The sequence below is a fragment of the Dreissena polymorpha genome, chromosome 9 (assembly GCF_020536995.1).
Source record: "Dreissena polymorpha isolate Duluth1 chromosome 9, UMN_Dpol_1.0, whole genome shotgun sequence".
In the NCBI taxonomy this organism is placed as follows: Eukaryota; Metazoa; Mollusca; class Bivalvia; order Myida; family Dreissenidae; genus Dreissena; species Dreissena polymorpha.
In genome coordinates, this window is record NC_068363.1 from 85,283,797 (window position 1) to 85,310,577 (window position 26,781).

At 33.7% G+C, this 26,781-nt stretch overlaps 1 protein-coding gene and 1 long non-coding RNA gene across 5 annotated transcripts in view; both read left to right on the forward strand.

Moving 5' to 3' along the window:
* The window catches only part of LOC127846688 (pregnancy zone protein-like), a 573,673-nt gene that overhangs the window by 216,405 nt on the left and 330,487 nt on the right, over nt 1–26,781 (forward strand). The gene's annotated exons all lie outside the window — the stretch shown is intronic.
* LOC127846691 (uncharacterized) overlaps nt 4,419–26,781 on the forward strand; it is a 115,838-nt gene continuing 93,475 nt past the window's right edge. The window contains exon 1 of the long non-coding RNA XR_008033614.1: nt 4,419–4,467. This is a non-coding gene — a long non-coding RNA (uncharacterized LOC127846691). The remainder of the gene's footprint in view (nt 4,468–26,781) is intronic.

Here is a 26,781-nt window from a genome sequence, read left to right on the forward strand (position 1 = left end):
GTTATTTCATTTTTTGTTAATCATTTGAATTTATGTCATCATTTTTTAAAAATTACTTAACAAGTTTTCACAAGGGGTGTTTGTTAAATCATGCTGTTCATTTAAATGATTATATAAATGACATTTGAACAACGTTGGTTTAAAAATCAAATTCAAACATACATTTTTAAGAAAACATCATTAATATTTTCTTACAAAGAAAAAAATAATATCTCAGCTCAAATCAAGTTATTAACAACCTTTGGATTTTAAACGTACCTGACCATCAAACGTACATACGTATAATTCAAAGAATCTTTATAAGCATGCCTAATTCGTTTCATTGATACACATGTTTCATACAAAAATGATAAAAATCTAATGGCTTAACTTGAAAAATCTTTAAATACACATGTACATGGAAAAACATAGATTTAAAGAACTCTTAAAGTCCAACAGATAAAGCGTCATATCGACGCGAAACGATATTTTGGGAAACTACGAGGATTGCTTATATAGCTATAAAATACATCCGCTCAAAACATGAGCGTGGATGGTCGAGTGGTTTAGGCTGGAGGCTTTTTACTCCAGGAATCCAGGGGTCAGTGGTTCGAGACCTGTTGAGGTTTACTTTTTTCACTTTTTAAAAATTGTATTCTTGCTTTTTTACAGGCGATTTTTAGTTCAAATGTTTCAATTTATAAATATAAAGCATTTAAAGCATTTAATGACAAGCTTCAATACATGCCAAAATCTGTTGGATGGCACCTTTAACGTGCTTGACAAGTCTATTTCGTTCCTATAGACAACATGCAATAACAACCAAGTCAACTATGTTTACATTTTCAAATAACAAACATTATGATTAAAACGTTCACATTTAATAAACACAACCATTTATGAGTTCTACAGTAGTTTATATACGAACTTCTTAGAACTATTTTCGAGTCCACATACCTGACACTTTTTGTCAAAACAATCAATTTTCACAAAACAAACTACATAAACTGCCTTTTGCTTTTGCTATAAGCCATTGGCTATTGAAAGTGGTGTCAAAAAACATGTAATGGGCATCTTCAAGTTTAAACTGCCTTTTGCTTTTGCTGCAAGCAGTTGGCTCTTGGATTTCACGTACAAACCGGTCGAATTCAACATCTTGTACGTCATCTCTTAACGGCCACGTAAACAAATCTCCATTCCCTTAAGTTTCCTCCATGAATAAAACTGTTGCCTCCTGTTTATCATCATTAACCTTGAGAAGTTTCCCTGGGTAGACGATACCATCCAACTTTACAAGATAGTGTATGCGTCTTCAGTGCTCCAGCTAGGATTTGAAAAGGGCAGGTGTGGCTTTTTGTCAAAAGGGCACTTTCAATGCGCAGTATTTTGTCAAAAGTGCACTTTCAAGTGCGCTTGCTTCTCTGGAATGCTTCCCGTTGCTGCTGCATGTTCATTTATATGTTTTTAATAAGTATTAGAATATATTATTCCCATTATTATTAAACCATTCAATGTCTACAATGAGGAATAAATAAATAACAATGTAATAAGAGATTCATTACCGGTAATTATCATAATTTAATTTAAAAAATAAAATAAAAAATAAAGGCAGGGGGAGGGGGGCACCAAGGAAGGGCAGGGCGGAGTTTCGGAATCCTTCAATTAAGACCTAGCTGGAGCACTGGTCTTTGACTGGTTTGATCAATGGGGATTCATTTTTATCTGAGACTTTGGGCAACACATTTTCATCTGCGATATGTGAAGAGCCATTTCTGTCTGCGCAAATTTCAGGTATGTTTAGCTTCTGTACTTTTTTCTGTTTTCATCGACATTTCCTTCATGATCTATCAACTTCCGTTTAAGTGAACATTCGCGTAGGCTGGCTTCGTTACTTACATTGTGTTTTTCTGGTACAGTGTCTATTTTCCAGTGTCCACAGCCTTTTGAACAGGATTCACAGTAATATGAGACCTTGGCGGTATATAACTGATTGTGTGCAGCAAATAATGCATGCAACTTTATGGTTCCCGAAACAGAATTCGGGTTTTTCATCTCGAGTTCTTTTGCTGTGGTTTCATACTCAGTTTCATTATAAAACACAGTCAACCTCGATGCTTTCATGTCAGGGACTAGTTTTTTTTCAAGATCGTGACCACCACTGTGGAATTATGGTTTGTGACATCAGAAACAAAAATCAAATTCTTGTGTTTCAGCTCTTCTTCTTCTTTATAGTAAGCAACTACCGGGTGCAGTGTAACTCCGCTGTTCCAATAAGCGTTTTGAAATTCATCGCCGTTGCTGCATGTGAAATTTTCTGCAAAATCCATACGGATCAATATTTCATTTTTTGGCAAGTTGGCTTTTAGATTTCTTATGGCCGTATATTGCGTCTTCACCCTAGAAACATGCTGTAAGAAATATCGGAACTGCTGTTGTGTATGTTTGATTATACTCTTCTTTTGTGTTCTTGGATTTAACTTATTTCATTTTCTTCTTCCCCTCTTCTCCTACGCGTTTCAACTCCTCAAACTCGACTTCTGTGTCATCCTATATTTTATTGGTTAGCATATCTGTCATGTCCTGTTCAGATACTTTCTTGCTAACCGTTTCTTGGTTTGGTGAAATATCAATTCCTACAGAGCGAATGCTTTTAAATTTCATAGCAAAATTTTTATGTTTGCTGCATGAACATGTATTTCAGGTTATCAGCTTTGTCAAAAGTATATAGTCAGGATGCAGGCAACAAAAAAACGATTTTGATATTTTGGTATTTGGGTTTTCAGCACAGAACTCGTGTCGCTCCATGAAGTTGATCGCCTCCCTTTTGATTCTTTCTCTTTCCAGGAAATTTCTTCTCTTTGGAATAGCCATCAATTCCTTTGCAGTGGCCCGTCTTAGTACTTTTCTCGAAATCCCTGTTTATTTACTTAGCGTGGAAATACATTTGTACTTCTTAAGGATACTGCCGCTCACAATATTTGCAATTGCCTTGCCTGAAAGGACTTATAGACCTGGTTACAAGCAGACCATTCCTCAGCCTAAATATAACAGTCTAGTGATGCATTCTACAAAGATTTGCCCTGTGAGTGATAATCAAATTGTTACTGTTGTTTTTACTCTCATCTACAATAATGATCAAATTTATGCTGGATACTTTTTCCTGTAGTGTTTTGTAAGAAATCATGGTATTTTGCAACAAAATTTAAAAAAACTTGAACTTTTATCTACTTAAAGTTAAAAAGTGCAACAAAATTCTCCAGTTTTATTAAAAGTGTATGTGGGCTTATCCGTTGCCTTTTTATATATCAAAACTTATATACTGGGAGTATGACAGCAAAATTCAAGATGATAGTACTGTCAACTTCAGCCAAGGTGAAGCCATGAAATTGTTATGTTTCATCAATATAGAAGAAAAAGCCATGTAGTAAAAGATGTCTTGTTTGTCTTATTGGTTAAACTTTTTGTCATTCAAATTTGACAAATTGTATTTAACTCACATTAAATAATATTAGCCGAAGTATACTGTATCAATGTATGGTGATGTTGTCATACTCCTCAATTTGTGCCTGTTCCAATGAAATTATTTTCTGAAGTTTACAAATTAAATTTCGATGCTTGTTGTTACAAATATAATTATGTTAAATGAAATACCAGTGTAATATTATTGTTTAAAGTTGATTTATAAATTATCAAACAATACATGTATTTTTTCATAAATATGCAAGATGTTTCTTTTAAAATGAAAAAATATTCATTTCATCTTAAGAAGATTCATAATGCTATGCATGGCAGAACCCCAGTGCTCATAATTTTGCTTCTTACATCAAAATTGGTGTAAACATTATTTTGTTTTCAATATCCTTAAACATTTTATTCTTAATTTAACTAGAAATTCAGTAAATTGTTTGATTTTAAACCATAATAACTTACCTTATTCAGTTATTGCACAAAGAATGTCCAGTGCAATATAGTAATAAGTGCACTTGTTACAGTATTGCACTAAAAATATTTCAGTGTCAAATGAAGTTATCTGCAAATTCATCAAATATAATATCACTAGGAAGCAATATACTGAAATACATTTTATCTAATATATTTTTAGTTAAAAAACTGTATAAAAATGTTAACAGTGTTAAAATCAAAGCTCAATCTTTTATAACAATCAGTTTTTTTACTCTCCTGTAAAATTTTGAAATATGGACTTATCACTGTTTTACACTAAGGTGACGACATGTGAAATTTTAAATAAAAATATTTACTCATTACTGAGATATGTAAGTTGTATAAGTGTTGCGTTAGAAAAATCACCAAGTGTAGTAAAGGCGATATACATGTTATTCCAACTTAATCTCAATTTTATAATTCTAGGTAAGTTTTTACACAAGAAACGCATAACGTCAATTGAAGAAAAACAATATGGCTCGTATGAATATTCAGAGACGAAACGGCTCAATCGGCATGTTGCAAGCCGGTCAGTTATTAAGATGTGTAAGTTTATGCGTTTTATTTTTCACATTGTTATTTTTTAACGTTGTTCGAGTTTGCGAATTCGACTTTTGAAGTGACGTTTTTAATTTGTTAAGTTTTATATTTGGTTGTTTTTCAGTTTTAATTAAATTTTCTGGAATAATCAGATATGTGTTGAATTATTCTTGGTCCAAATTTCAACACAAGCCGTTCAAAAATAAGGGAGCTATATTGATATGATTAAGTGATGCGTTAGAGAAGTCTCCCAAGTGTTTGGCAAAATTATGGCTGAGACAGGAGTGTTTAAGCTGTTTTACGACCATTTTGCACGCGATTCGACGTGTATTTTCTGATGGTTACATTTGTGCAAAGTAATGAATACTAAATAGCATATGGCAAACGAATGGCTCAGACAGAACTTTTGGGTCTGACATCTGGAAAGTGGGACGCACGGACAGACAGCAGTATGCCATCTTCTTCGAAGTGTTGATGGCATAAAAAGAGGCTCTTAAGTATTTCAACAATCATTTAGGAATGAGTGGTGTTTATGTACCATCCTCAGCACCATTACGTGTATAGAGACATCTATTTATCAGTCATGCGAATTGTATGAAAAACAAAAAATGTATTACAGTCAGAAAAAGCAACGTTAATGATTGCTCTTAAATGAGGTCAACGACTTCCGTCAAAGTAGTACTATTGTACATATTCGATGTTTTTTTAATTTTCGGTATATTGTAACAAGACTGGTATTTAGTACTATTTATCTATTATATGACAGTTAAAATGAACGCGGATAGCAGTCTTCAAAGAAAATTCAAGTTCATTAATGCAAAAGCCCTGTCCTTAAATGACATTAAAGTGCAATATAACTTTAAGGTTAATACTATTCCATATTATATGTTATTTTTATGCCCCCCTTCGAAGAAGAGGGGGTATATTGTTTTGCTCATGTCGGTCCGTCCGTCCGTATGTACGTCCGTATGTCCGTCCACCAGATGGTTTCCGGATGATAACTCAATAACGCTTAGGCCTAGGATCATGGAACTTCATAGGTACATTGATCATGACTCGCAGATGACCCCTATTGATTTTCAGGTCACTAGATCAAAGGTCAAGGTCACGGTGACCCGAAATAGTAAAATGGTTTCCGGATGATAACTCAATAACGCTTATGCCTAGGATCATGAAACTTCATAGGTACATTGATCATGACTCGCAGATAACCCCTATTGATTTTCAGGTCACTAGGTCAAAGGTCAAGGTCACGGTGACCCGAAATAGCAAAATGGTTTCCGGATGATAACTCAAGAACGCTTATGCCTAGGATCATGAAACTTCATAGGTACATTGATCATGACTCGCAGATGACCCCTATTGATTTTCAGGTCACTAGGTCAAAGGTCAAGTTAACGGTGACTCAACTTAGAAAATGGTTTCCGGATGATAACTCAAGAACGCTTACGACAAGGATCATGAAACTTCATATGTACATTGATCATGACTCGCAGAAGACCCATACTGACTTTCAGGTCACTAGGTCAAAGGTCACGGTGACTTGACACAGTAAAATTGTTTCCAGATGATAACACAAGAAAGCTTACACCTAGGATCATGAAACTTCATAGGTACTTTGATCATGACTCGCAGATGATCCCTATTGATTTTCAGGTCACTAGGTCAAAGGTCAAGGTCACAGTGCCAAAAAACGTATTCACACAATGGCTGTCACTACAACTGACAGCCCACATGGGGGGGGGGGCATGCATGTTTTACAAACAGCCTTTGTTTAGATACTTTTTCTTTAAACCCATGCAATGGTGTATGCTCTAAATGGTTAAAAATAAAAATTAAAGACATCAAAGCATGATAAATAACTATAGAATTAATTTGAAACCACTATTTTCAAATGGTGCGTACTGTGAGTGGAAATTCGATAGATCTATGCCTGGAACAGATCCTATCTCTGCGCTGGGATCTGGATGAAGATTTATATACTCGATTAATATAACACACAGCGGGCTCGAATCATTTGTATCATGAGAAAACATTAATTAATACATTAAGCGCACAAACTAGCCCATGATTGCCAGTCGTTTATGGCGTTAGCAAATGGGCCATTCACGCTGAAAACTTTATAGTGTAATATAGTGTGCATGAAGCATGTTTGTGTTTGTTCATCAAGAATTACATATGGAACGTTAAATGATAAGTCTATATTTTTTTTAAAGACATATATGTGTGCATATGAAAAGTTACAAAAGGGATATGAAAGTGTTTCATATATACAATTTGGTTACGATGCAAAGAGAACATACAGTATATGTACAATGGTGCCCCAACACATATTAATTATGTGTGTTTACTATGATGATTTTTATGTGAGATAAAAGGACATTGTAATGTCCACGAAAATCAATACAATGCCATTGACATTCTCTTACAAGGGCTCGACAGTTATCACCTCCCAGAAACCGCTTCCAAATATTCAGATGTATTTTGCGATATCCATTCGTCATTTGCACATTGAAATGGTGACATTAACAGAGGGATCGTTAACCTGCCAGGCATATGAGAGAACTTGTTTCTATATAAGTGTTTCTCTAAAATCGTTCTTATATACGTATTTTAGTTCTTGATGTTGTTTGTTTATTGTGTTAGTTTTTTTCCCCAGAAGTTACGTTTTAAAAGTGATAAAATTCACGATATGTGTACAAAATATGTAACATATATTAGTAATAAGCGTGTCGTCCAGAAAATTTGCACATGTTTGTGTTTAACGAAGTTTTCATGATGAATAGGTACAATCCAATATTTAATAAGTTAGCTTTTATAATGCGAAGCTTGCAGACGAAATTTTGAATTCGATGTTCGGTTGCACGTTTTCAGTTGCTTTAATATCACTTTCTTTCGCAAAAAGATATCAATCATCAGTTATATACTGGTGTGATATTGTTATAATTTATGATTGATTTGCAATTAACATTTGAAAAGGCACATATACGCATAACGTGAACTAAAGTAAAGTTGAAATCTGGCGCACTTACTACCTGTGTTTAGCCGACTTATCTTAAGTATTGCTATCTGCAGTATGTTATCAAAACTTACTTAATTTCATGTGTTTTAACTCTTGACGAAAAAGCACGCATATGTGCAACGGAAATCAGTTCATGCGATGATATTGGTTGTAACATTAGTTTGTAGTCTCTTTAATACGACTTCGTTAACACAGCGTTACCTTTGAACAAAAACGCACCATTTGCAACGTTGAGACGTAATTAATTTATTAAATATATTGCTGTAGTAAACGATCTTAAGTATACGCAAATAATACGCAAGCGTTCCACTTGGCTCAAATGAAAGGAGTGAATTACGTAAATAGAAATTAATGTGTTAGATTTTGTTTTGAATACTTTTTAATCATACACTATTACTTTCGCGAACGTTTTCTGATGTTACATATCGAAAATGTATATATTCAAGAGAATTATGTATTTCTGATTGACGTATCTGCAATTTTCCTACTTATTTCAAAGATAGAAAAGTAATGCATAAAAAGAGCGTAGTTATATTACGGACAAAGAACGCGATGGTAAGTACGCAACGTGAATATGTAGGCATCAGCGGGAGTACTTAATTGTGCTGAATAGTTTAATATAATGGAGTGTCCCTGTTGTTTTGACAGTTGTTTACAACGTGAGAACAATTAACTTGGAGACAAGATCAAGGTCCAATTGCATTGTCTTTTAATTTTAGTGCTATCTCTTATTATCTCTGAGGCAAGCCATTATGGAAAGTCGGAGGTTCGAAATTAGGTCAGAGCGACTTGTTTTTGTATTCCTGACATAATGTTTTTTTTTAAATTATATTTAACCGCTTTATTTGCGATGCTGCAAATCGATTGAGACGATAAATCACACTGCAATAACATGAACATATCGTTTATATGATTCAATTAAAAAATACATTCAGGTACAACAAATAATTATGGTAAAATGTTTCTAAGGAAATCCGCATATATTTGTGTATTTAAATGTACAATTAATCCACTTGCTACTAAGTCCGTGTTAAGATACATCGCTAACGTGAGTATTTAATATATTAAACAGATATATAAATCAATAGATATTCTTTGTGTTATTATACAATTATAGTTTATATACAGTATTATTATAGTTTATGAACATTTCCCATAATCGTGTTTATAGATTTACGATACTTGAACATTCAAATGTGCGATATTCATATATAGCGTTACGTGTGCGATATTCATATATAGCGTTACGTTTTGGCATATTTTTTATACTTGTTTTCTGTCTGAATATGATGTTATTATATTTGTAGTTAATCCACTTAATGCGAATTGATTCAATAACGTGTTTTTTAACAAGCATACCATCGGTCAAGAATTGGAACTCTTAGCAGCGGTAATTTTATGTAATCTTACCATTGATATATCGTGGGGAAAATCGCAAGGGTTACTTATTGAATGATTGTACTGCACACTACAACGTGCTTTAGACAGTGATAGGATGGAGATTGGTAAGACGGAGGATAGAAAGACGTGAAAACCTGTCTGTCCTCCATCCAACCTACATGTTTTACAATACTATCACACTACTCAAAGAACACGATACAGTCTGCAATTCAAACCAGAATATATTTTTTATAAGGCCAACATTTGTTTGATACTACCCCGTCTCAATAAAACGTCGTAACAGCAGGCAAAATGTTTTAGAATAATCAGCCTTTATGATCGACATGCAACTAGACTATTTGGCAAAGGAAGGGATAAACTAAGTTAAGCATTTAAATAATCAAATTATATTGCTTTTCTACTTTTCAGTGCTTCGACAGGTTGTTTCCATTTTTATTTGATTAAAGAAGGTTGACCGCCATAACAAAAATTGAAATTGATTCATAAAAAACTGCAAGCGCTTGTTGATGCAGTGTTAATATAAATGAGCGAAAAATAATAAATAAATGATTACTTTTCAAGATTTAATGTCCACTTACAAAAAATCAAATATCCAAGTTTGTCAGCGCGGAAATTGTTAATCACTGTTAGAGTGATCGATTGACAATGTTTGTATTATTCTTAAAACTGTGAAGAAGTAAATCTTTTTTCCACTAAATTTCGACCGTCTTAATAAGGTTCGCTATTGTTAATAAGTTAAATGACTCAGTTTCCCGATTTTGTACGCGCTAGAATACACAATAAAGCTAGATCAATCGCATTTTTACCATCATCATTGAAGTGATGTTGCACCGAGCAACACCAAATATATGTCACTTACATGCATACTACTATAATGCCTGTTAATTAATCAGGCACCTATTGTAAATGAAAGTTGGAGTTTTTCGCTGAATTTAATATTCTTGTATAGATTGAATTTATCAAATATGAATACTCTGACATTGACATTATTGGTACATTACATGAAATGTATTTCTGATCTGACGTCGACCACTGTACCCGCTGTCTATAAATTATAGTTGGACCAATAATGTCGGTTCACCTAATGCACTATAAATATTAATATTTAAAATGTTTACACTAGTAATATCGATCATATTTATTATTATATTGAGTACATGTGATTTGCTATTTTTCGTTCTGTAGTTATGGTGTACATAATTTTCTCCCTGTTGAATACATTTACTTGTCTCAGACGGTACAAACTGCTTCAGGCACAATAACTGCTAACAAAGTGGTTTTTAATGTAGTAATACTAAGTCAGCTTGATTATAATAATGGTTGTCTTCTACAAAAATGTAATAATATACGATTTAATAACTTAAAAAAAAATAAAAAATTAAATAAAAAAATAGACTATGTACTTTGTATAAGTCTTGAATAAAAAAATCTGTCTGTCTGTCTGTCTTAAAACTCGTGTAAAGTGGGAAAATTACTGCTAATCTCGTAAAGAGACACAATTCAACGGGTTTCTAAGGACCGTAAGTAACGAATTTGCTCATGGGCGTCAAGTTAACCATTTTACATGAATGAAACCTTTTTTGAATAAGTCATCCAGAAATAGTCGCAAATTCGGACTCATTACTGAATCTCGGATTTTGAATTCTTATTGCGGTCTCTTTAACGAAATTGATAGGATTGTCGTTTTTTTGCACACAACTCGCTTTAGTAGATACAGCATAATTACGTAGGAAAACGTGATTGTTAACAGCACAACAGCATGTATCGTGTTGAGTTATTCGTGCATATCTGCCGATCAGAATATCTGGGGTATTATACGACATGTCGTCGGTGGTTTTCTAATAAGTTAATACAAAAATCTATATGTGTTGCTTTATAATTGATGCTGATCGTACGTGTAGACATACCTTTCATTAACGCCAGAATAAATCACACATTTGTTAATGTGTTCTTAAAAGAATATGTAGATTGTAACCATGTTACCTGTAACCTGACGTAGCTGGTGGGTTACATGTACGACGACATGCGACACAGATTTGTATGAACAATTTCACCATGTGCAGCTTCAACACATAGTGACAATACTAATATGATGCATGCTGAATAAGCATACTTAACTTAATTGCATTTGCAACATTAAGAACACATGTATAATCGCGTGTGTACTTTAAATTCAAATGCTTAAAATTAACTAACACTATCACTTTTTTAGCTTAAATAGAATGTATATTTGTTGAAAAAATGCTTAAATAAAAACAGTTAATGTAATGATTCCATATTAGTTTTGTAACGTATATGTTACTTTATCACACCCAGCAACATAATTACATGAAGTGCGTATATTGAATAATTAATGTTCGTTCACTTTGATTCCAAACAAAATTTGTCATTAAAAATATCAGTTGGAATATTGTTATATTGAATAAATTGATGTCTTTCTTGATCCCACTTTTAGATTACCAATACAATCACACACCGCGGAGGTAAAGTATAACTGTATCTGGTCTCATTGAATACTCATTCGTGTATTTCTAAGAACCCGGTAGTTTAAGGTGGTTAGATAGTGTCGGATATGCTGTATGCCCGTCGAACTGAAGTTCGCAAGTTCGATCCGAATTATTAAGTGAGCGTTAAAGGGGCCTTTTCACAGATTTTGGCATTTTTTAACTTATTCATTAAATGCTTTATATCGATAAATGTAAACATTGGATCGTAAAAGCTCCAGTAAAAAATCAAGAATAAAATTAAAAAAAGGAAAAGAACATTGCCCGGAACAGGTTTCGAACCAGTGACCCCTGGAGTCCTGCCAGAGTCCTGAAGTAAAAACGCTCTAGCCTACTGAGCTATTCCGCCGAGTACACGTACTTGACGTATTTTATACCTTATATAAGCAATTTTCGTAGTTTCACAAAATTTAACGACAAAAACAGAACTCTCCAAATTATTCAATCGTTTCGCGTTGCAACGCTTTATAATTTTTAGGTTTTAAAATCGTCAAAAGATGCATATAATGACTATATTAGACCATGGTAAATGTTCAGTATTACTGTTTCCTCACTGTTTCTTTTCAAAAGCAAATACTTCAAGAAGTGGTTCTGTCCAGTTAACAGCTTTGTTTCCTGTAGTAAATAGTACGCTGTCGAAACAATCAAGTTAAGATAAATATGAGATATTCGTTTGAAACATAACTTTATTTTGTTAATGTACAGTCAACTGACTCATTAAAATACTACATTTAAATACAAATATAACAACAACATTTGCACAAATCACAAAAATAATGTTTCAACCAAGTAATTTTCCAAAACAACATCGTTTTCTTAAAGATAAAACTTTCGAAATAAAAACACATTTCTTTGGTTTGATGCATAATAATACAGTTTTGTCAATATCATACAACAATATATAAATTTTTAGGTTTTGAATGAACGAAAAATTCAAAATACAATATGATTTTGCAAAAACAGCTAATACAAATAAAAGTTGTTCTTGGGTTGTTGATAATATAAGTCATAATTGCAGTTACCCTGGTAATAATAAAGTTTTGGCAATGTTATACAAAAATATATCTTTTTAGGTTTTGAATTACACGAACAATTTAAAATACAAAATGAGTTTGCAAAAACAGTTAATACAAATATAAGTTGTTCATGCGTTGTTGATAATATAAGTCATAATTGCAATTACCATGGTAAAGTTATATTAAGTTTCTTCTTTGCTCCTTCATTGTAAGAAGAACGCATGTTTGTTTCTGTTGACTGTTTGTGGATTCGCGTGTTCTTCTCCGGGATCGCAGTAGAACACAGAAAAATTCATGAAGGGTCTTCCGGAACGGTGCAATTATAGCATAATACAAGACAAAATTCACGGAGAAATTGATACACTGTAGAGTGTTGGTGATCATGGATACCAAAAAGTAAGTGTAACTTCCTTTACCGGATGCGGAACTTGAGTGCGAAAAGTACGAAATAAATTTCGATATTTCCGACGGCGCTACTAGAAGGAAAAAGAAGATTATTATCGTTATCAACGTGATATTAATCCTGCGATGGGCAGAAAGACAGCCGGCATTATCACGACTGTGAAGCAGGCGGAGCTGCTGGCTCTCGTGAAGAGCCTTAACAAGTCGGATATTGCAGTACAGTAGCAGTATCAACGGGATAAAGTTTCCAAATATTGCCCAAATTAACTTGTAGATGTACACGAAACTGTTGTTTCGGAAGGGGGCGCCGTCCTCTAGGCGGATGTTCCTGTCTGTACCAAAACACTTGTCCTCCACCATTTCATGTCTCCAGAGTTGCGGCGCATTGAAGCCGGCACTAAAACAGAACACCACGCAAATGGCACATATTGTCTTCTTGAAGGAGATGAATTGTCGCGAGTGAAAAGGATGACAAATCGCTGTATATCTCATAACCGCTGTCAGTACAGTGAGAAGGGTGCTGGATATTATGAACGTATTTATGGCAAACGCAGAGTACATGCGAAAGTAAAGCATAAAGTCATGGCGACCATATTCGCTGGACGCTCCGTTTTCAAATACATGTGGAAATGTGCTTAGACAAAACATCATGTCTGAAATGGCGAGTGCAATCAGAAAGATTGTAGTGCAGTATTCTATTTCGTCCAGAGTCTTGCTCATTTTCTTTTTTGAAAACACGACTATGTTTAATATGTTTCCAAAGAAGCCAAAAACACATACCGCGGGTATAACAATGTAATACAACAGGTATTTCACTCTGTCTAATGTTTCTTTTTGTTCAAAGGTCAATGATGAGTTTGTCTGCGTACGCTGGGTATAAACAATTAACCCTTGTGTACAGTTTCGCAACATCTGTCTATCCATGTTACCATCAATTAGTTTCACGTCATACGAAAGATTCTGTAATACTGATAAGGATTGAATTAAATCATTTAAGCTCAAATTTTTCTCTGAATATTCCATTCTTTGAAGATGTTTACTTATAAAAAGTTATATTCCTACAGGCACGTCTTATAAGTCCTTATATATCTTTAAATTGTTTTTACCGGCGTTTTTTATTCATAATTTATATCACCATATGCCTCAACACCTGTATTTCCATCTACTTCAATTCATATTCTTCGAGCATCCATGGCAGGCATTGATTGACAGTTACAATTCTATCACTGTAGACGCCTTATATCAATCAATGTTTCAGATTATCCGTGTTGTTAACGCTTCCCCTCTCTAGATAGTTTCTGCTGAAACTTTCCGCCTTATGTGCTCTGTCTTTTATACCTGCCTCAGCTCCAATCCTGAAAGCCAGCAAGAGGAGAGAACGGCACGTATCAATAAATGCGGTAGTTGTAATCGGAAACAGTCCAGATACCATGCGTTTAGCCAATTTTTAAAGAGTGTGGTCATTTGAGTACGTTACAGACACGTTTTAGAATTATGAAAACAATATAAAAAAAAGCAAATGTCTACAAATAATTAAAAGTTATTTTTTTTTTATCATCACATGTTTTTCAATGATAGAAGATAAAATCTTATGATGAGAATAAATTAATTCGAGTGCGTTGCGTTGATATTCTATTATTGCGTGCCAAGAATATTACAGATGTTTGAAAAAATACATTACACATCCGAGGATTGCGGGTTTGATTCCCGACCAGGAATCGTATCTTGTTTTAACATTAGTAATCAAATTATGTCTTTGATTGAAGCAAGTCTGTTTTAATTTACTGATTTACTGAATTTAATGTTCACACATTGTATCAGTCTTCCAAGAAAAAGAGTGTGTTTCTAAACCGAGTGTCGTGATATAACTGAGGAACTTTTGAGTGCGGCGAAATAAAACGAATACGCTTACAGACATACATGTGTCCTGTAAATTAATGAAAAAATAATACAAACGAAACACGAAGTGATTTTTTATCAATATATATTGCAGTTTACAGTTCGTTCTCAAATATATTCAAATCAGAACATAATATATCCACAATGAAAATGGCAAGTTGTGGCACTGTTACTGTCATTTATGGCCATGTCTATAGCAACATTGTAACAATAAGCTGGCAGCAAATGTGATGTTCAGAGGTGCCGTATTCGTGTTTGTCAGTTGGATGTTTGATAACGCAATAACCGCTAACTCGAATGCGTTTCTATAAGCCTGAGGCTTTCGATGCAATCGAGTTAAAATAAGTTAACCTCTAACTGAAGTTGATGATGCAATTGAATTTATTAGTACACATATCTTTAGGGTTTACCGAAAGTATTTGCTCACAATATATTAACGTATAAATTGTTTATCGTTAAGAAAAAAGACCACATAAATAGCTACCATAATTATCGATGCACGTTTACAGTCGGAATCGAACTATAGCCTCAAACATCGAACATTTCAACGAGAATGCCGCTGTGTAGTACCGTTATCAATATTGCGTATGCCCATAGCTGGACTACTAGTTACTTCTAAAATGTTTCCCAGAGACAACGTTTTAATTACTATAAAATAAATAATATAATGATCGTTTTTAAAAGTGAGACTTAAATGTTACAGTTTGTACGTCAGTTTTCCCCCTTTAAAATGCATTCTACACTTGACGTAATAAAAACGTTAAAAAAAAAAAACGCATACATATGGAAACCGATAGCGTATTAGAGTTATGAACTTTTATATTTTTTAAAGAAATGTACAAATGCCATAAAACAAGTCTAATGTTAAAGTATAGCGTTTAAAGCGAATGCAAAAAAAATATATAGCACACGTAAGATTCCCGTTTACACATGATAACTAAAACATGTAAAGTGGATCATTTCTTTAACCTAATTAAATTTAATGTTAAAATGGTTGCATTACTTCTAATCGTTATTAATGCGGAAAAAACAACAACTGAAAATTGGAATCGAATTAACAACTAATGTTGTGGTAATATAAACGTTGTCAATACTGTTTTCCTGGAAACGATTTTCGTCTTTGCTTGACCTCACTTTTTGTGTCGCACATTATTAAAGGAAATTAAATATTTTCGTGATATAGATTTTATTGTTAAGTGACTTGTGTGTGACCTTTCGAATTCCGATCGTTATTTTGTGACATTTGCGTTTCGCTTGGGACTTACACCAACAATCGTGAAATACACTCCGAGATCAAAGATATAATGTCAATTACAATACAGTTCAATAACTCAATATGCACCGAATCAATCTCATAATCGTGTTTTTCTTTAGCCTTAATATTCATAATTTCATAGGATGTGTTAAGACATGGACGTGATTTTCACATAACCTTTTCGTTTTCTAATTACGTAGGGCTACACGAAGCATGTTTGAACTTCACAACAATGGCGTAAAGGCTTTGATTAATGACCACAGACCAGCAACAACGGGTTTTATTGTGAAATCTTGGTACTTGGAAAGTTCATTAGCAGACACTCCACGAACTGAATGATGTATTTTGCTAATAATGAATATTAGCTGGCTTTTTATGTGACATGAATTAAATAAGTTATCAGGATCACTTGAACGTAGGCATCAGTGTTTACAAAAACATTCAATAAACGGACACATGCTTGAACGAATAAAACATGAATGTGTAAAATAATATAAAAAAGATATTGGAAAAAAGACTAAGCTTCTTTCTAAATGGTATAGCAAGATTTCATTTTTCTTAACTGTATTTTTATTTCACGCAAAACATGGTCTAATTTATAATATATTTTAATTCTCACTTACCTTTATATATTATGCAGACTCACAAGTATGTCGAGTTAACAAATTATATAACTCGTATTGCGCAATATCATAATATGTGAGCCATTCACTGTTTGTCCGTTCGGCTTGGCACACTTCATAGCAATCACGATGCTGAACTTTTTATGACCCTAGGCACACGCGTATGAAGATTCAAAACAGTTATATGACCTCTCAGCGGATATTTTTCCATCACATAGAAACTTATCTTTCAACTCGCATGTTCCTTCTGGGAGCAGATTCGTTATACTGAACGGTCATTTGTTGTGTTCTTTATCTTATTTGCTCTCTACGCTCCCACTTATTTGCATTTTGACACTGTTGTTACAGACTTGTTCACAGTGTGTTGAACTTAGAAGCGGCTTATACTGTTTTCTTAAGAGACCTCTTGACAGTTGCGCAAATAAAAGATTCCATTTTTATCTCCGGGAATTTATTTTATTGTATTTTTTCCCTTTCATTGATGGCGTACAAACGGCTTTCATATCATAAATGATTGCAATTTCATGTTGACATAATTGTTATGTCATAACTGGTCACAGGTGTTGTATATTCGTTTTACCGCCTTTCGTTGATGTTGTACAACCGGTATTCATATCGAAAAGTGTTGCGATGTAATGTTGCCATAATTGTATATGTAATGACTGGTCGGTGGTGTTAAAAACTCGTTTTATCGCACTGTTAAGCATAGACCGACTCGTAAAAAACATGTTTATGAGAAAATTACTGCTTGATATAGCGTATTGATCTTGTTATAAGTAATGATCCAAGATGATTGTAATGTGGGTGATAGTAAATCAACTTACTCAACAGAAGAAAGAGATCAACAACTTTGCAGAGTAAGTTGAGGTTCCATTCGTAAATACGCCGATATTGTTTATCGAGTTTTTTTTACACATCTCTATTCAGTGTGAGAATGACTGTTTTTAGTGGGAATATGCCACATAGTTTCAATAAGCAGATACTTTCAGCAAGAAACTTGCTTTCTATCCACATGCATGTGATATCCTGTCGTATGGCAAGCGACATGCACATTAATTCCTTAAACCATGGTTTAACAGTTAACTATATAGTTAAGAGACTTTGAAACCGGGTTCAAAGTGCCGTTTGCACATTAATTCCTTAAACCCGGGTTCAAGACTTTGAACCGCGGTTTAAAGAGTTTCTAAAAATAGATACAAATCTGTTATCTGAGACAATCAATCAGCGGAGCTGAAACCACAATTAGAAGGTAAATATGGCAAGCGAAATGCACATTAATTCCTTAAAGCATGGTTTAACAGTTATATATATAGTTAAGAGACTTTGAACCCGGGTTCAAAGTGCCGTTTGCACATTAATTCCTTAAACCCGGGGTCAAGACTTTGAACCGCGGTTTAAAGTCTCTTAACTCTATAGTTAAGAAACGACCAATGAAATCGTGACATTTGCCTTCTAATTGTGGTTTAAGCTCCGCTGATTGGTTGCCTCTGAATTATGTAGATATCTATTTTTAGACACACTTTGAACCGCGGTTCAAGCTCTTGAACTCGGGTTTAAGGAATAAATGTGCAAACGGCACTTTGAACTCGGGTTCTCTCTTAACCCTATAGTTAACTGTTAAATATTTAATGTGCATTCCGCGCGTCTTAATCCCAGTTTAAGACTTTAAACCGCAGTTTAAGACTTTGAGTCGCAGTTTAAGTCTTTGAACCGCAGTTCAAAGTCTCTTTACCCTATAGTTAAGAGATGACCAATGAGGTCGCAGCATTTACCTTCTAATTTTGGTTTAAGCTCCGCTGATTGGTTGTCTCAGATAACAGATTTGTATCTATTTTTAGAACACTTTGAACCGCGGTTTAAAGTCTTGAACTCGGGTTTAAGGAATTAATGTGCACACGGCACTTTGAACCCGGGTTCAAAGTCTCTTAACTATAAAGTAAACTGTTAAACCGTGGTTTAAGGAATAAATGTGCATTCCGCTTGCCATAGGTAAATGCCGCAACTTCATTGGTCATCTCTTAACTATAGGGTTAAGAGACTTTGAACTGCGGTTCAAAATAAATATAAAGAAGTGAAACTGCAGCTGCTGGAGCAGTATTGAATTTTCATTAAAAACAATTAGTTGGTCCTTTATTTAAGGCAAGTGACCGATTGCCCAAACAGTACAAAACAGCACAATACAGCACAATACAAACCAACATAAACACAAAATATGAATAAAGCTGGGGTCACCGCCTTGGAACGGTCAATGCAAAGCATTGGGGGTTTAAACCTGGTTATAGAGCGCTCAACCTCACACTTGGCCCAGCAATATTCATAATACATTTAAGTGTAAATAAAATTTAACGTCATAGCATCGTAACTCAAATTAGACAATAATAAAAGGGAATTAAAACGCATTCAATTTAATTACTATTTAATTACTCAATTGCATTGAAGATACAAGAGTAACAGAATTACAACTTTTTGACGAACGATCAAATAAAACTATTAACAATTGTCAACTACATTCCTTCTTTATAGAAAAGATTTGAGAATATAGAATCATAGAGTTAATATCTCAGATAATCATCGCGCAAATACAGGAAGAAGCAGCAATAATGGGTGTAAAAATTCCATATTACATAGCTTGGTTGTTTATGTGACTGCTAAAAAAATTAAAAATAATTAAATCAAACAAGAAACGCTCATCAGAGAGAAAATATAAATAAAATGGAACGTTATTAACCCAATGACCTATGCATGTAGATTACAACTGGGAAAGTCGGTCGTATGACGTCACAAAAATCCGTAATGACATAATGACGTGAACAAATTCCAAAGGCAGTACTAAATAAAAATATTAATGGGGCTGTGCTACTAATAAAACAAGTTTAGGTGATTTAATATTAAGAAGCAAATGAATAAAAATGGTAATTCCATTAAAGCGACATTATTGGAATCAAACAGTATATAGGTGTTTTGACAACTGAAGACAGAAATGATTTGATGTACGATTTGAGTCCAAATGTAGTTTACATGCAGATTTGTTCATACGACACAATGACACAATTTTATTCAACAGTGAAAAATGCCTATAGTGTAGTATTCGTGCAGATTTGTTCATACGACACAATGACACAATTTTATTCAACAGTGAAAAATGCCTATAATATCACGAATGATTCCAAATTTTAAGGGAAGAAAGATATAGTGAATCGAAAACCATCAAACACGTGTTTTTAAGTACATAAGTATCGTATCCTTTTGATAAAAACAAGTTAATTAAATTTGAAAGTTTAATATGAACAGTCTTAAACTGCGGTTAAGAGACGCGGTATGCACATTAATTATTTGACAGTTAATTATATAGTTAAGAAACTTTGAACCTGAGTTCAACGTGCCGTTCGCACATTAATTCCTCTCTTAACTATAGGGTTAAGAGACTTTGAACTGCGGTTCAAAGTCTTAAACTGCGGTTTAAAGTCTTAAACTGCGGTTCAAAGTCTTAAACTGATTTAGACGCGCGGACTGCACATTAATTATTTAACTGTTAACTATATGGTTAAGAGACTTTGAACCCGAGTTCAAAATGCCGTTTGCACATTTATTCCTTAAACCTGAGTTCAAGAGTTTGAACCGCGGTTGAAAGTGTATCTAAAGATAGATATAAGTCTCTTATCTATATTATTCAGAGACAACCAATCAGCGGAGCTTAAACCCCAATTAGAAGGCAAATTTCAATATTTTATTGGTCGTTTCTTAACTATATAGTTAAGGGACTTTGAATCGCGAAAGTCTTGAACCCGAGTTTAAGGAATTAATGTGCAAACGGCACTTTGAACCCGGTTTCAAAGTCTCTTAACTATATAGTTAACTGTTAAACCGTGGTTTAAGGAATTAATGTGCATTTCGCTTTCAATACTGTCGTCCTGCCTGCGATAATTTGATTTCCAATTAGCGTGAAATCAATTTTAACTGGTTGTTCTAAAATACACCTGATTTCAATCGCATTTTGTTTGTTTCTGATAAGATCGAAAAACGTTTTGACGTACCCGCCATTATTTCTAAACATCGTTCAGTCAAACAGTTAAATGGTTGTTTATAATAAAAAGTATGTCGTAGTTCATTCTGCATTCCTGGTTATTTTCACGAACCATAAATGTATTGTAGATGTAGCTGTGATATACCGATAACTTTTTGATTAGTAAATGTTATGGGCAATTTCAAGTGTAACGAATTAAAACGAGAGCGCCGATGGCGCTGAAAGCATAGTTGCAAGATACAGGGAAGATGCTGCTGAAGTAAATGTTTAGGTCAAAATATACTAAATAGTTTCCTTATATGTTTCGATGTAAAAGCGACAACTTTGAGCGAAAATAAATACAACATTTTGCACATAGAGACCCCCATAACCATACCTTTTCTTGACGGGCATTCTTAGCTGAATCGATTTAAGCAATAAAAAAGATTTGTCATGTTCAAACCAAAAACAAATTCGACTCAAATCAAAATCGACTGTTTTTGCGCCTTTTTCGGCCGTTTTCTAGTGGATTGTAACCTTTTGCAGTGCCATTTTTTACTTTAATCTCCAACTTTATCCTATTTCAGGGATTAAGTAGTGAACACCTATGCTTCCCCTATCAATATCTCCAAACGATAAAACCAGAACAAAGTGTACAACATGCCTTCGAGGAAAATATGATGATTTGTTAAGAAAGTACAGCCCTTCATGACTCGATTATTTAGTATATTGTAGCCTTAACGATTGCTGACATCACGAGTCGCCCCCCTTGTTAACAAAATGCTCTATTTTTAGAAACGGGAATTCCAAATAGTGACGAATGTGAATGGTTACAAAATGACATAACTATGAAAATAAATACGTAGAATTACATTATTTCACGCATACCATTATGCAACCATCCGTTTTCTTTTCCGACTTGATACATTTACAGCTTTCCATTTAATATTTTACAGACACAGCACTCGTCCAGAATTCACGCGAATCCATTAAATCCGATGCCACATTTAAACCGTTAACTCTACTCGTAACGTAAATTTCTGGCTCAAAGTAAATCATTTTAACTTCAATTAACACATCTCTTACTTTTAAACTCTACTTCATCAAATCCATAGAAAGGCACGTCAGAATCCATGTCATAAATCAGAAAACATTCATCGTACTCCGCCATTTTTTACACATTTTCAAAGAATAAAAGTGCTTTATGCCCCACTTCCTGCTGAGAATATGTTTTAATTTCTATTTATAATTAACCGATGAAATGTTACATATACTTTAACCAGGGCCTTATTAATTCAGTTATGTAAACATTTGACCTCTCACAGAACAGTAAACGAAGGAAATAGAAATTGGGATCCCATATAAATTAGGTGTGAGGTCACTATCAACAAGAACAGAATTGTTTTACGAACGAAATTTGTTTTAGGTTATAAGAAGATTTTTTGACATAAAACGGTCTTAGAAAAATTCACTAAAAACGGTGTCAGCAATATTCTTGGAAGAAAACGTTAGAAAAACGTTTCCCCCCCCCCCCCAAAAAAAAAAAATTGTAAGAATTACCACATGCTAAATTAAATAGATATTTCGTCTGATTTTTGATCAGGTAAGGCTTCATAAAGGGTAACCGACCGATGTGGATTTTCAAAATGTGGTATATACCTTAAGCATAGGTGCAAGCACCTATGCTAAAAATAGCTAGCTGTTTCGTTTGTTCATTTACAACCTAGTCATAGTGTCATGCGTTGTCCTTTTGACGCTGTACTTAAACACAATTATTATTAGATTTACAACAGTTACTCGATGGCTACACCGTTCGTTTACTCAAATTTAAATGTGCACCAAGAGTAGTTTATAATATACAGTTTCTGACATAAATAAACTGTGGAAGTGTCGGACAGCAAGTGCACGGAACTAGTAGTTCAATTATTCCGCCACAGTCATTAAACGTTTACCTGACTTGTGTATTAACAAAATAATATCATGATGATTATAGTTAAACGTATTTACATCCGTTCTGTCACGGATGTTTATAAGCATTAACGATTTATTGTCTACATCAAACTGAACGAATTAAGCATTGGAACCGGTTATCGCCATTCATTAGCAAAAGCATGGTACCTATTGAGTATGCCGGCCTGCAAACAATGAATGTTAATACAATAATCATTTGGCTCAGCAGTAAAATGTAATTGTGCACAATAATGTATTTTCCAAGTATGTTTTAGAAAATTGGTGTACTAATTAATAGCTTTGTTTCGAAACTCGTAGTAATAACCCCCGGAATATGTGTGTTATGTCCATACATTATGCGTCATAGATTCGTGTTATTGGCCGGAACAACTGTCCAAGCCATTACAGATAGTGTAAATACAGCATGTACATTCAATTATTTTATTGTCATCGGAAGGAACTTACTTTTATTAGGAAACGTTGAAGGCATATGGTTTAGATTTTCGTGCCGAACAAATAAACTGAATACGGCATGTACCTTCACTTATTGTATTGTCACCGGAAGGAACTTACTTTTATTAGGAAACGTTGAAGGCATATGGCTTCAATTTTCGTGCCGAACAAATAAACTGAACGGGACTGTGTTCTACACTGACCTGATATTCTGTTTATCCCATGATTTCCCTTTTTAAGTCTTCATTCACAAAGCAAAACTTAAAAAAATAGTAAAAATCAACACTTAAATATAAAGAAAAGGTGTACACGTAATCCGCTCGTTTGTTGTATTTTACAATTTAGGATAATCCAAAATATGGTTTGTTTTTATACGTCCGGTGTTATGATGGGAGCAAACAACTTATTCGGAGTAGCTTTTTATAGTATTTATGTTGATATACGTGGTACTTTATACATTCGTGATATGTAAAACTCAATAGTAACAATACCAATGTATATGTATGTTTGTTCCCATCGTTTTCCCGTCTTTAAACAAGCATTATTGAAAGAAAAACGAAATCTGAAAATAGTGAATGTATTCAACAATATTTAAAAAAAAAAAACATGCAACAAACGCGGTAAAGGACGTAATTTTATTTATTTTCATGTCTTAATTTTAATTTAGTGCGGTTGCAACGTTGTGCCGGTATATCGTGGAACATTCATGCGGTATATCGTATCGCGTTATGTTTTTGCTGCACCGCACTATTTATTATCACTTAGTAAGAAAATATTCAAATTTTCTTTTGACCTAGCACGTTGGGTAAGAATTCTCAGAAATTGTGTTTCATTTGGATTTAACGCCCCGTAATTAATATGCGTTTGTCATGTTCACTCGCGGACATTTAGGATAAGTTCATGGAGCATCAAAATTGGCATATATTGCTGTTAGTTTACGTAAAAATATGCACATTAATTGATGCATTGTTTTTCATCACAGTGGATAATATTGGAAAACGTATTTTTTTTCATGTTAAGTAAACACTTATTAGAAATATGATCAAGAGCAAAGCAGTTAAAATCAAAATGGCGGACATGTACAATATAGGTAAAGTTTTTAAACTTTTGCCGTTCTGTAATTGTTGAGAAATAAAAACAAATTCATTTTAATGCTTCAATAATGTTTGAGATACTTAGTTAGCAATATTATAACATGCTAAAATAAAAGATCATTATTTGTTTCAATGTGTTTAAAAAGAGGAACTGAATACACAAAAAGCAGAGAATAACATAAAAAATTATATAGATAGCCCTTTCTTTTTGGAAGATGTTTTGTGGGGTACATTTGCTAAAAGTACTTAAAAGTTTTAAAAATTGTAGCACTTTGTTTTGAATACATATTCAAAGTGTTCTGAATTCACGGGAGCTATGTCAATTGATAAAGTGCTGCCATATTATATTCCATCTTTAAGCTATTTTCCAGAAACAAGTAGTTCTGTGATATGTGAGAAAGAGATTTCATTGAAATGCCATACATATTGAATTTACTATTCTTTCTTAATTAGCAACTTGACATTTGGTCCTTTCAAGATCAGTTAACATATCTACGCACATAAGTGTATCATACATGTTTCAGGTATGCACTAGCAGTGGTATAGTTCTTTAAATAACGTATTAATCGAATTCGGTACATATAGCAATACAGGTTTACAATATCGCATAATGGGTTTCACCGTATTGTTTCTACCCTATCCTTCAACACTTGCCTAATATACCCTTTATCTATATCGTCTCACCCTTTTTATAACACAATAATAACCTTATGCTTAAAAGTATACATGTGCAATAGGTCTATCCCTTGGTTAGCTTTATTCCCACCTCAACAATGATTTGAAGAGGTAAGCGCCAATTGAGTCTTAAAACAACTGTTAAAATATTTAACAGAAATACCTTTTTACAGTTGCTCTATTTGTCAATGACTCATAGACTGTACAAATATTGTTCGCACCAATCGATCTGGTTAAAGACATATTTACGCTACTTACGTTACTTAAAAGTTATATGCTGTGTTATTTTCTTTGCAACAATATACAATATAAATGTGTGACAACGAAGTATCTAAAAGTGGTTTATTAACTTTTTTAATGTTCGATAGTCCGTATATATGCGATCTACTTTCCTGCTTCGGCTTAGCTCCTAATGTAAAGAACAGTTTAAGAACAGTTTGTGTATGTATATGTTTAGTTGAGTTAATTGTAATATTATAACATTCTCTTAAACTTAGTTCACATTTTTTCTCTTAACCATTTGGAATGTAAACAGTGAATGAAATTACCTTTTGTTAATACATTTTCCCAAATGTTTTTGTCGTCACCTCAAGTATATTTATTTACTTACTGAATTGTTTTTAGATGGTCGCTTTAGCGACCTCTAAAGTGCTTAGTGTAAAATTCAGGTCGGTACGGCCTAGGTATGATTAACCCAATTCCCGCTTACTACGCGCAATAAATAGTTGTATAATTTATGCAAGAGGTTTGAGTTCTCCAATTATGTTTATTCACAAATGGAAACATTATATTAATATCGTGTTAAATGCAATAGTTTCGAATGGTGTTTTATAGAAAAGAATAAAAAAACAATGATCGTATTGTACGTGTCGCGGAGGAGATTGTTTATGAATGATTAAAATAGTCCACGTTCTGCTGCGTCTGCGTGACGTAGTATTTTCGCTCATCTCATTCATAACTCTGCGGCTGGCGATAAACAAAGGGGAGTTCGGGTGAGAATAACGCACTGGTATAAGGTTTCGCTTGTTAGCATAGGTGCGTTTACGCACCTATGCTTATGGTATATACCACATTTCAAAAATCCACATCGAATGGTTACCCATTATGAAGCCTTACCTGATCAAAAATCAGACGAAATATCTATTTAATTTAGTATATGGTCATTCTTACAAAAAAAAATTGGAAACGTTTTTCTAACGTTTTCTTCCAAGAATATTGCTGACACCGTTTTTAGTGAATTTTTCTAAGACCGTTTTATGTCAAAAAATCTTCTTATAACCTAAAACAAATTTCGTTCGTAAAACAATTCTATCTGCACTATAAATCTCAATCTCCTACGCAGTGGCCTCCCTTATACTAGAAGTTACTGACCGGGCGAAGCAAGGGAAGTAACTGCTTTGAGGAGTTTCTATAAAAATCTGCATTCAGAAATCTGTATTCAGAACTCAATCTGTTGTGCACGTCTGCATCTAACGCTTACCACAAGTTTTACGACAAATTCTTGACGCAGACGAATAGGGTAGCGTCTATTTTCATTTGTGAAAAGATACAGATCTGTCCGTGCTTAAATTTTGAAAGGCTTGGGTAATTATTTTTCATAAGCGTTTCAAACACTGATGTAAATGGAAAGATTATCTATTTAAATAGTCGGTAATTGTTTGAAATTATTGATTTGAGAAATTGGCGATATCGAACTACATTATACCACGTGACGCCATTCTTCCCTGTATCTTGCACCTATGCTTTTAACGCCATCGGCGCTCTCGTTTATATTCACAGGTCTCAATTAATAATACGTTGACCACGAGTTCAACAATTAGTACAGGGATACGATACACAACATAAAAAATGTTTCATTATCGCTGAAACTGTTAAAAAACATTTTAATATAACAAGAATATTCTCTAAAAAATGTAGTCTTGCTGTTTTGAAATAAGGTTTGGAATTTTGGTTTCTAAATAACTTAATTCAAAACAAAAGTTTAATTATAGTGTTTTTTTCTTGTTAGTCGCATATTTACCGC